This window comes from Varroa jacobsoni, unplaced genomic scaffold, assembly GCF_002532875.2.
Source record: "Varroa jacobsoni isolate VJ856 unplaced genomic scaffold, vjacob_1.0 contig05059, whole genome shotgun sequence".
Lineage (NCBI taxonomy): Eukaryota > Metazoa > Arthropoda > Arachnida > Mesostigmata > Varroidae > Varroa > Varroa jacobsoni.
In genome coordinates, this window is record NW_019215424.1 from 1 (window position 1) to 11,462 (window position 11,462).

An 11,462-nucleotide genomic window follows, 5' to 3' on the forward strand; every position below is an offset into this window, starting at 1 on the left:
ATATCTAAATCTAAATGGATTACGTGTCAGCCAGTAATATGGTTGCAATTTTTTCGCGCTTGCGTAATCTCGATGTTAACATCGAAATCGTTACCCAAACGAATTCGTTTTTAAAGCAAACTACTATATCTCTTTTAATTTAACGCAATTCAAAGCGAACAAATCAATTCAGCGGCAGTGCTCGTCCGCTAAACGTTACCAATCGCTAGATGGTCGTATTTTACCCGTATGGTGTTAGAACGAGGTTACTCCATCTGTGGATAGATAGCCAGTCTATTTTTGAGTTGTCCATTGTTGTACGCTACTTGTTGCTAAAGTTTATCTGATTTTGCTTTCGTTCCGTCAGTCGCTAATTACGGATGACACGATCGTGTCTGATTGCAAAGATTGGGTCATAAGATGAGCGAATTTGTTGTCGTCTTCACTACCCTAGTCCACCATCTGCCGATAGCGTTTCGATGCGTTATGTAGACGGCGCGTCTATTACTGTCTATAATTATATCTGTAATCCACAGTAAACACACTGTGAATAATTGTGATCGGTTATTTGAATGTTCAACTATTCCTCTATGTATTTTTTTTTCTCTAGGTTTCCGTTTCAAATAATCGCTTGCGCTGCGCTAATGTCCGTTTGGACGATTTATAACAGCGATAAACTAGACGTAAATATCTTCCACATGTATATTTCTGAACAAAATTTTGATTTGTTATTGTTTTTACTTTGTTCGTGACGTTGCTGCAATCGATGACGTTATATCGTCGCAGTAATATTGCGAACCGAACGAGACTAGAGAGAAATCTACCGAAAGGGTGAATAGGGGACGGCACCTTCAGTTTTAAAGAACTGTAAATGAATAGGGCAAGAAGATATTGCCTGACTGTACAATTGTTCCTTGCCATCGATGATTCTTTGTGCTACCACAAATGCACTGCAGCTGTTGACTGTGTTATGATAAGGTCGCATAGCAAAGAGTCGTCTATGAGTGTCCCACGTTTTCTCATCCTTCAATGCTTAAAAAAGAATTTGTGAGCTCGCATTTCGTCTCGATCGGTCTTCGCCTTTTGTTGCCAAATCAACTAACCCTTCATAGTTAACGCATCTAAAAGCGCGCAGTGTAAAGATGTGACCGTACGTATGCGTGTATGTACCTGTGAAGACCAAATGCTACGTCTTTGTGTTACTGGGCAGTGAACATCCAGAACTTTGGACGTTTGAAGCGAATTTGCGAAGCAGGCGTATAGAATAATAATGTTGAACCGGGTGCGGGGTAACGGGGAAAACTATTTCAGGTACAACGACTCGGGTACCGTCCGTCTGGCCCGCTCTCACCGACCTAAGAGTCATGATCGAGTGTTTGTTGCTCTGCACTATATGGCATTGTAGGAAAAGGGAGCTGTTATTGCGCAGCAGTGCATCGTATGACTTACCGTGTGAAATGCTCGACAAACAAAACGATCAGCAACGGTACACACAAATAATTAGTATTATGCAGTCCCGAGAGGGCTTGTTACTTCGAGAACTTTCCCATCCCTACGACGATATAGTACTTGAGCAAGGGCGCGAGCTTCGAAAGAGATGACAGAAACGCTAGCCTTCCACGATCCGTTGGCGGACAAAAAAGGGTAAAAAAAAACTACTCTGGTGCTTATTTTACTGAATTTGGCTCGTGACTGATAAGGAGGTAACGTTGAATTGAATTTTATCGTTTCAGTATTTTAGTAGTTTTTAGAAGTAGTTCCTTAGTGGTGCACGATGACAGAAACGCAAAGCAGAGAAGTTGGACTCATTCAAGGAAACTCATATGGTCCCTTAGATTTCCTGAAATTCGGTCATATGTTACCCGTAGTAACCCGCTCAAAAGTCCTGGTTCACATCTAATTTTTATGTCTATAATATTGGAAAGTACATGATCAAAGGTATACTTGTTATTTACGCGAAGTTCGGTACTGAGCGCTTGAGTCGGTTTCAAAAGTCGATTAGTCCCTGCTTAAGCTCCAAAAATATGAATGAATGGCTGTAGCCAAGTGACGTTTGAATGAATCTCTCGTATCGTTGTACATACGCAACCCACGTCGCCAGTGTAGGCCATAACCCGCTCCGCAAGTTGTCGGCGCGGCCGCCGCCGCCACTAGTGTTATGGTAGCAATAATAGCAGCGTTGGCTTAGCGCGGTTGGTTGCTTTCGTCTCGCATTTCCCCCATTTCTGTACTATAATAACAGTGGTAATTATAATGATGATTATTATGTGAGTGCGCAGCATATATAGCAGTATATTATACATTCCCGTATAATATCGTGTTCTACTCCTACCACGAACAGGTCTTAGCTATATGATGACCAAAACAGGATCTGACCACACGTTTATATATAAACGCTTCATTCTATGTTAAATGAAAGCTCTGAAGACGTCTTTTCAAATTAGTTCGTTTGATACGTACCGTATGTCATATTACATACTTCTGCAAATATTTGCCCGGAGACGCAGACGTTGACCCCGGAAGACCGAGATCTTAACCCGTCGCCGTTCCCATACAATTATATGATGCTCGACAGCGATGTCGACGCTCGGCGTACAGTTGCTTCGGAGAAACGTACGTAAAGTGATCAAGATGCCGGACGACAGTCATGTGTAGCAACGACGACGACGACGAACGAATTGTTATGGCCTGCTTGCTATCTTCGTGTGTTCTCAGACATTTTGAGACGTACTGGTGTTACTATACATATGACAACCGTTACTACTACTACTACTACTGCAGCGCCACCACTCCTCCATTAGGAATGTTCGGAATGTTCGGGAGAGAGAAAAGACTGATGGAACTCACGGATGAGGGCTGGGGGTGGGGGCAGTACGAAACACTGCGTTGTAAATGTCGCTGTTGCTGTCAGTAGAAGAAAGCGCTGTTCTCTTCAGCTTTTGCGACGCCGATGCTATGGACAGTGCGATAAACGTTGTCAAAGGCAGACGGACATAGGGAGACACTGCCAATATGCTTCTGCTGTTGGCGGCCAACGCGATCCGATAGCCGCCAGCTGCAACAGCCAACGTAGGGCGCGGCTTTGGCGTTCTTGTGGAATGGTCTGCCAAACAGCGCTCGAGCAGCAATAGTTGCTAGCTTTGTACCGTACCAACTTGCACAGGTATATAGGAAAAAATAAATCCCGTTGATCTATTCGGATTGTCGGATCGGACGTATGCGATAGTTTGCGAACACTGAAATAGAGACGCCGTTCAAATTTTGATTTTTGGTTATCGATCGTTGGCCGCCGAGGAAAATCGAGAGTTAGTTAGCGGTACGGACATGGTTAAACGAACACACTGAGCCTGTGAATTGGCCTTGGTAGCAATTTAATACGGCAATCTGCTTTAATTTAGTTGTGAAGAAGAATAACTTGCAGTACTTCGTTTATCGTTCCCAGTCTCGTTACACATCTCTCTTGCAATCATCGTCACCGTAACTAAACTTAGTCGTATTGAATGATGGCTACAATAATAGACCATATTGGCTACGATTTATTACTAACAGTGTATTAGCAGTGTGTTCAACTTACGCTTTTGACAACATTTTCTATGTCGTTTCGATTATATTGAAACGCCCATCCCTTACTTAAGATACTATCCTGTCTATTAGCGTCTCCGCGGAAAAACGATTTTTTTTTTTTTTAATTAATTTTCGTCCGCTCGTTGATACATATAATGTGCGTAATTCCACATTTTTGTGTGGAAAAGTTTCATGTAACATAATTATGGGCCGCCGCTATTATTGAGTTTGACTCGAGCCTTCGTGTAGTATCCTTTTCAACATCATAGTACGATTCGATGTTATAATCAAAGTAACGCTGTTTTTTGGCTTGCGACGACAACATTAAGAAGACCCACTTCTGCTGCCGCCATATAAATTGGTTGTTTTTTTTTGCAGCTCTTTTTAGAATGACCTGGGTCACTTCGCTGATCATTAACCAGAATGTACAAAAACAACATGTAAATACAGGCTGCTGTAAGCTAGCGATATCTGTGATAACTATTTTTTTTTAATTTTAATATATTTTTTGTAAAATAATTTCATTATTATTTTATTTTTTATTATCTGCATTTATAAAAAATAATTTTAGTAATTAATAAAACGCTTTATTCACACTTACGATTAACTCGAACTGTAATGCGTAAATAGTATCGTTAGAACATAGTTTACTCATTGTAATTAAGCCAAGGTAAAGTCTAGTGTGTTTATTAGTTCTCTTTTTTTTTTCTCGTAGTTTTTTTTTTTCGTTGTACCGTCAGCTTTTTGCTTCTATTTTCTATGCTTTTTCCGACATTTTATATCAAGTTTGTTATCTGGTGTTTTTTTATATCAATCTACGTCGATAACAGTTTATTTCTATTCGCTATTTTTGCGTTAAAAAAACAATTTTATTTCCAGCAACTTACCGAACTTTTTTGTGTTTGTTGCAACATCAACGTGGTGATGAACAGCAGTCGTTCACTATTTTTATAGGTAAAAGTTTTTCTCAGCGTACGATTCACGTTCCTACGAGCATCTCTCTGTTTGCATCGTTGAGCTCCGTCGTCGTTTGGCGAACCTTGCCATTTCCGACGTTGTGGTTATTGTATTGTGGTTTTTTTGCCGCTGGTTAGTTGGACAATCGTGAGAAGGTTACCACCTAATTTCTACCTATTCGCCTATGTAGTAATTATGTTTATGTATGAATGACTAAGGAACGCGCGCTTTCTGTGGATGTTTATGTATGTGTGTAAGCTCGTTTCTCGCATCGTCAAATGCTGTGGGAGAAATCGTCAGCGTAGGCATTTTAAACTGATTCCGGTTACTTTGTCGATTGACTACGCTTGCTCGTTGCTATTCATTTTTATAGTTCTATTATCAAACAAAAGATCACCCTTGGCACAATCGGCAACAGTAGAAACTGGAGCAGAGGCTGCACTGTTCGTTTAGAAAAAAAATATGGCCGAATATTTTCATAACATGTAACGTTTCGCCGTCTTATTTTGAATATGGGAAGAGTTGTCACACTGATTTTCTTTTAGTTCATGTGTACATTTGGGTGTGTGTGTGTGTGTGTGTGTGTGCGTATGGACGGTTTAATGTTATAAAAACTGATAAACTAGGTAAAACGTGACATACCCGCGAGCTTTACGCCGCACCTATTTTGTCGCTGATTTGCCTAATTTGATTCATTGATATTACACGCAGTTTAACGTAGACTATAAGATACGCTAACACGTGTTTCTCTGTATATTTTGTCTCGCCTTGCTTTTAACTTACGTGCAAATATATCATCAGCCCGTTCTAATATGTTCACCAGAAGCCCCGGTCAAGTCGAAATTTGTGTCACGTACAACATGTCGGCTCTTGGTACATTTCTACAACATGATTGCGGGTTTTTTAGTACTGGCTAATTGACTTTGTTGGCGGGATGCAGATAAATAAGATGGCCATTGTGTGACCTCTAGGGCCTATGCGTGAATAGAAGCGGCCTTAGTAGACAGAGCCAGCAAACTTACAGATTTTGCTCATGGGATATCACCAAAGCTTAAAGGTTTTTTTTATTTCGTTTATAAAAAATAGTCATTGAACTAAATGAAAATTGTGATAAACATCTCATCATGATAGTACTGGAACATTGCCATAGCGTAAGGTTTTGTATTTTTTAATTTTACTAATAACCACTCATACGGAGTGAAAAGCCAAATATTTCGTCTGTCTCACTTGGCACATTGACCTTGTTTCTAAGTCATTCGCAAGATTCAAGAATTTCTTAAATTTTCTTGGCTTTATTTTTTTGCCATTTTTGCCGTTTTCTCTCAAAATGAGTTAAACAAAACTAGCTTTGTATTATTAGCCGCTTTGACTTCCAAATTGACACGCACCAAAAGTTCTCTCAAGTAACGCTCAAGTATCGCCCCGCTATTAATTAGGCAAACGGGTACGCCTAATAGGGTTTCTGCAATAATCAGCAAAAACTGCATTTTAAATAGATGTATGGTATATTTTTTATTCGGCCCGTCGAAGTCGATTGAAGACAAAATAGAACACCATGCTAAGTTGTTCCCTCTCCGAGAATCTTGGTAACCTGAAAAAATTTAGCTTGGTAAGCGTTTTCGTTTGGGATCAAGAGCGATCCCTTTACAAGGATATACATATAAACATTCGGTTACTAATGAAAACAGAACGCCACCAAAAGATAGCCGTTTCCGCTCCTGCAACGTTATTTCGACATGTACGAATGTATTACGCAGGGATGCTAATAAAAAGAGGTAAATAATTCAAAAGCGATCAATTAAAAAACAAATTGCTCCGACGAAAAATATGCATATAATCGGCTCTGTCCTACAGCGCATCCTCCTCTTCAATATAAACAACTTAAATCAACCTCTTCTTCTATGACAATTAAATTGATTTCCAAGTGCGTGCTATGTACTGTACATATCGCCTTTATATAAAAGAACAGCAGCTATTGTTACTCTTCTTTTATATACAACGAGTGCCGACTGTTGACAGAGTCACGCAAGGGCATCACAAATATACACTTTCATAGATGCCTATATTCTCTCTGTCTATTTTCTTGCCCCATGATGCACACCAACCAACTGTATCGCTTGGGATAGCAAAACCTATGCTGAGGTCAACGATCCCGAGCAATTAACGACAACCGTTCAAGTAGGCTCATACAAAATCGAGAGTGTGAACCGAAAATTGCTGCCAACCAAAATAATATCATCATTATTTTATAGATCATTTCATTCCGTATACTAAGGGAACGAAGGTATAGCGCCTAATCAAAGCAAATTATCTGGCGGCACACGTTTTGCCGCTTACTGGGGCAATAGGACACAAGGTTCCCGCTCGATCTGCACCGTAATTAGACAACTAACACTTGAAATATTAGAATCGGCATGATAGGGTCTAAACTGCCAATATATGTTGTACAAGGACGAGGCTCGATAGTTTCACTTACCATTTGTTAATTACCGTAGGGTAAAATTCGATAAGCTCTATTTAAGCCTATATATAAGCTATATATGTGTGTATATATATATATATATAACATTTATTAAGCAACTCACATCATTTTGTGTATTTTAAGGTAGAATGTGCATGTTATACATAGCCGACTCACCGTCTAATTTCTACTATTCCAAACAATACACTTGTTATTTCCTAGCCAAATTTTACTAAAACCAATAGATATTCCTCCGGTGTTAGATAGATGTTATATATCCTTTAACAGACCCAAGCTTTAATATTAGATCATGTCGTCTTAACAAAATGGTTGGTAACGTGTTTCCAATTGCTGAACAAGTAACAATGCAACTTTTACCTACGTCAATAAGATTGTCTTGTGTTACTAATCGACGTGCTTGATAACAGAATTGTCGTAGCCTTGAAACTACTATGATTGAATATTATGACTATTATACTTACTTCTACTTATTCGATCTTCTTACCTTCGGACTAGGACGAGGAGTCAAATAGAGCTTCTGCTGATCTGGGCGCCTCCTACTCGTTTGCTGTATGTGATCATCTTCAACTACTTTCTCGCATCTCTTCTTACCTCCTTTACATTTTCATTCAAACATAGGTAAACGTCTGCCTTTTCGGACTTCTCTACAGGTTATCAGTGCTGACACGCAGAGTCGACTTTCGCAGCCTTGTTTTTGCCCGGCTGTCTCACCACCCTTCGATGTCATTAATGAGCCCTATTGTGTCATCTAACTTCCACGAGCTGCGGCTTCGTCTGCGGTGGTCTGTAGTGCCGGGCTGTTATAGCAATCTGTGTCCGACGTGGCATCTACAAAAGCCAGCCAGCCAGCCAGCCAGTCAACGATCCCGATTTTCTATCTCGCTTCCCTATTCCTAAGCAAAACGCTTTACTTATCCATCACCTGACCGTTCAGTCGTACGTCGCGCGGTCCGGCGGCATGAAACGCCGACACTGCCGACTCTTGTCTACCGTACCACTAACGTGACGCAAATATAAGAGCCGACTTGCCAGGCTGACCGGTTGGAAACCGCTCAAGCAGTCCTGAACAACACCATACTAGCAGGGATAAACGAGGCTCACTTTTTAACGGTACCGTTTGCTGCAATTCTTTGCCCATAAAATTGACAAAGGTCCATGATTAGATTAATATATAGTGCGTAATGGTACAAAGTTGAATACAAGGCCCGAAGTCCTCGTTTATTGGGGTCATGTTCAGATGAGAGACGAAGAGCAAGTGCATTCACAGTTCATCATTATTATTTTATTCGTTACTGAAAAAGGCGTGTAGCACTATGTGTGTAGCACCATTTCTGCTAACCCGTTGTACGTTGTTGCTGCTGCTGCTGCTGTTGGCGATGCTGCAAAAAAGCGGTCGTAAGTATCTGTATTGTCCAGTCAGTTGGGTAACGACGTTGATTCCATGACATTGGTGACATGAGAACTAAAGGCATCAGGTGAATTGATTACGTATGGTGGATTTTTCGTTTGCGATGACGCTCGTCCAGTGGCGTAGGCGTCCCGCTGAGAGCAGACATCAAAGAAAAATTCCAACAAGCTTATCGCGGCAGTCATAATCACCGGTACCATACTGCTACAACGACAGCGCAAAAGACGCTACGGCAAGCTCAGCCCGGCTTCAACTGTCTGATATACATATTTTTCCATAATTATACCGCAGAGCAAACAAGTAAAAAAGAGGTCGAGGAAACTCCGTTATCAGACAGGATACCAGCGTCACTTATCTATTATCTGTCGAAGATTGGCGCTGGTAGCCAGAAGTGGCTAAAGGACGGAGTTAGTTCTCTAGTACTCTTTGTGCGTTACATTCTTTCGTCTCTACAGGATAAATTGTTAGCGGAGAGAATGCTTAATTCTGGATCATCCTAGTCATTAAAGATTATCTTGTACGCACTCGATAGCACTGTACTTTCACTGGACCTAACGCTCGCTTTAAGTAGCATTTGGAGCTTGTGATAATATTGTATTGGCAGATGGTCAGCTAACGTTTACATAGGAAGTCGCAGCAGCAGCAGCAGCATCGTCACTGACTTAGGCATGAGGGTAACAGAATACGTCTTCGACGCCAGCGGGACTTGAAACAATTGATAGTTGTTGCCGGGATTATCTTGTCCGCGATGGTGTCCTTTACCGGTAGACCAGTAGAAGCAAACATCGCTCACTGATGTTGGCATGGCAAGGGATCGCCAGCGGCCTCGTCCTGGACTACTATCAAGTCGCTGATTAGCAGTCAATCCTCACGTGCTTCCTCGAATGCAACAACAGATACAAATCAGCACCGCTCCGGCTGACCGGGCTCCCGCTCCTCCAATCGCTGTTCCTATGTCGTGGTTTCCTTAGCCGTTCGATTTTTCGACGTCCAGCGCAGAGGCCTGCGTTGATAACAGGCTCAAATTTGAAACGTTAGATAATTGGTTAACAATTGCATGCTTAGTATTAGCAATGTTGAAAAATATTCGAAATTGACCAGTGGCATGATGTAATAATGGATTCTAATCGAAAACTGAGTGAAATCGGTGTATTACGGTTGTATGTAGAGCGGATAGAGATAGGAGGAACGGGACTGATATCAGTGGTTGTTGTTGTCGCCGCCGTCGTCGTCGTCGTTGTTTGCTGCTGTCATATCTAAATCGTGGGTAGATATTGTTTTGAATATTCTTTTGCACGGTAACCCTTCAGGAAACGAAAAGCTGAGTATCGTTATGCGAGAACAGGATGAATTACTACCGACCTCTAAATCGACAAGTTGCCTGAATCAGTTACCTAGAAACTATGTTGAAGCCTATTCAGAACCTCATAACGAATTTAAAGTTAATTAATTGTTCTATTATTGCTTGCTTGGAAGGAACTGGCAAATTATATAGATATTAAGAATCAAGTGTTTATTTTTATGGAAGTAGTTGATAAGTATTGATATAATGAGAGAAAAAAACCGCACCATCCTTATAGAATGAATACAGTCCTCTAGATATTTTCCGTGTTTTGTTTGACCAAAAAAAAACGATTAATCATACAACAACTACAGGTTGCGATACTTGATAATATCGGTGTTTATCTCTAAGACGTAGCAAGCCATGCGCTTATAGGAATGACTTAAACACATCCAGCTACGACCAGCAACAATAAAACTCGTCATAAACTGACTGCTACTGGGGTCTTCTCACAGTCCGCCATGTATCGTACAAGTTTGTTTTACAAAACACATGTTTTCCTATGCTTTAAGCCAGTGGCCCAAATAATCCGGGACAACAGCTTCACGTCTCACGGTGCTATGAGAGCAGTCAGACATACGTATAACGAACGAATGATCGATCGGTTAACCTGCTACGGTCTGTTGAAGGAAGATCCGTTATTTAATATAGTTGTTACATAGTGCTGCAATATTTGCTGAAGATTATCCTTATGGGTATTATCGCTTTCCCTCGAACTACTGAGCTCGTCTAAGGTTGAAAGTTTCAAGAGAGACTATTGTCCCTATCAAAACTGCCATTTACGGGGTAATAACTATAGAATAAACTGAGCAACAAGCGATTTGTCATAACTAGGGCTCATCGATGTTAACGGCGCCGCCTTTTGTCAGACGAATTACTGTTGTGGTGTTATTACGGGTGGTGTCAATTAGCGTCCCTCTAAATAATGCCAACAAAAGTACGGCAGCGTCCATTTCTTAGAAACGCCTCGCGTGTATAGTGACGCCGAATAAATGCAAATGTGATCGTCGCATCTTTATACGAAAACTTGATTTAGGTTTCGTCTGCACCTTGACAGTTCTGTCGATGTAGCAGAATTATACCGAACTGAGTTCCTTTTGGCGTAGAGTAGCCATTCTTTAGATATCGAAAAAAACACATCTCATTCGCCTCCATAGACGAAAGGCCGCGGGCGGAAAAGGTAGAGAACATCGACTGGAAGAGGTCGCGCGGCTTCATTTTGAATGGTTATTGTTAGATGGAAGTTTATGGAATCAAGTGATATTTAATTTCTATTAATTATTAATATTAGTAATTCGGAATTCATCTAATCCTACTGAAAGCCCGTTAAATTGAATCTCGAATGCGGTTGAACGAGTGCTCAATGTATCTCGATACGGCGAGTGAGTTACTTCGAAGGGGAGATTTCCAAGTTGATTGCCCAGCTTCACAACTGATTGAGCCCAACCGAGGGCAAACATCTACTGTCCGATAGGTCTCCTGCATACCGATATTCGATGGGTTTTTTTTCTATGATGAGGCAATGCAAATTTCCACCGATGGTCAACTTTGTGGGTAATTTACAACTCATCATTCTGTCAGCAGTAAATCCGGAACGAAGTTCGAGTCCGACCGAACAAACCGAACGGCTGGGTCTTACATTAATGGTGTTATACTTAACCATTATAGTATTGTAGTTGGAGTAAACAGCATTATATCAAATATCCTACCTATAGCATAACGTTTTTGCT

At 40.9% G+C, this 11,462-nt stretch overlaps 1 long non-coding RNA gene across 1 annotated transcript; it reads right to left on the reverse strand.

Moving 5' to 3' along the window:
- Positions 1–33: 33 nt before the first annotated feature.
- Positions 34–11,018, reverse strand: LOC111273146 (uncharacterized). Its single transcript, XR_002687888.2, has 4 exons — positions 7,467–11,018; positions 4,431–6,091; positions 2,440–3,215; positions 34–2,209 (listed from the first exon to the last, which is right to left on the reverse strand). It is a non-coding gene; the product is annotated as an uncharacterized LOC111273146 (long non-coding RNA).
- Positions 11,019–11,462: the final 444 nt, after the last annotated feature.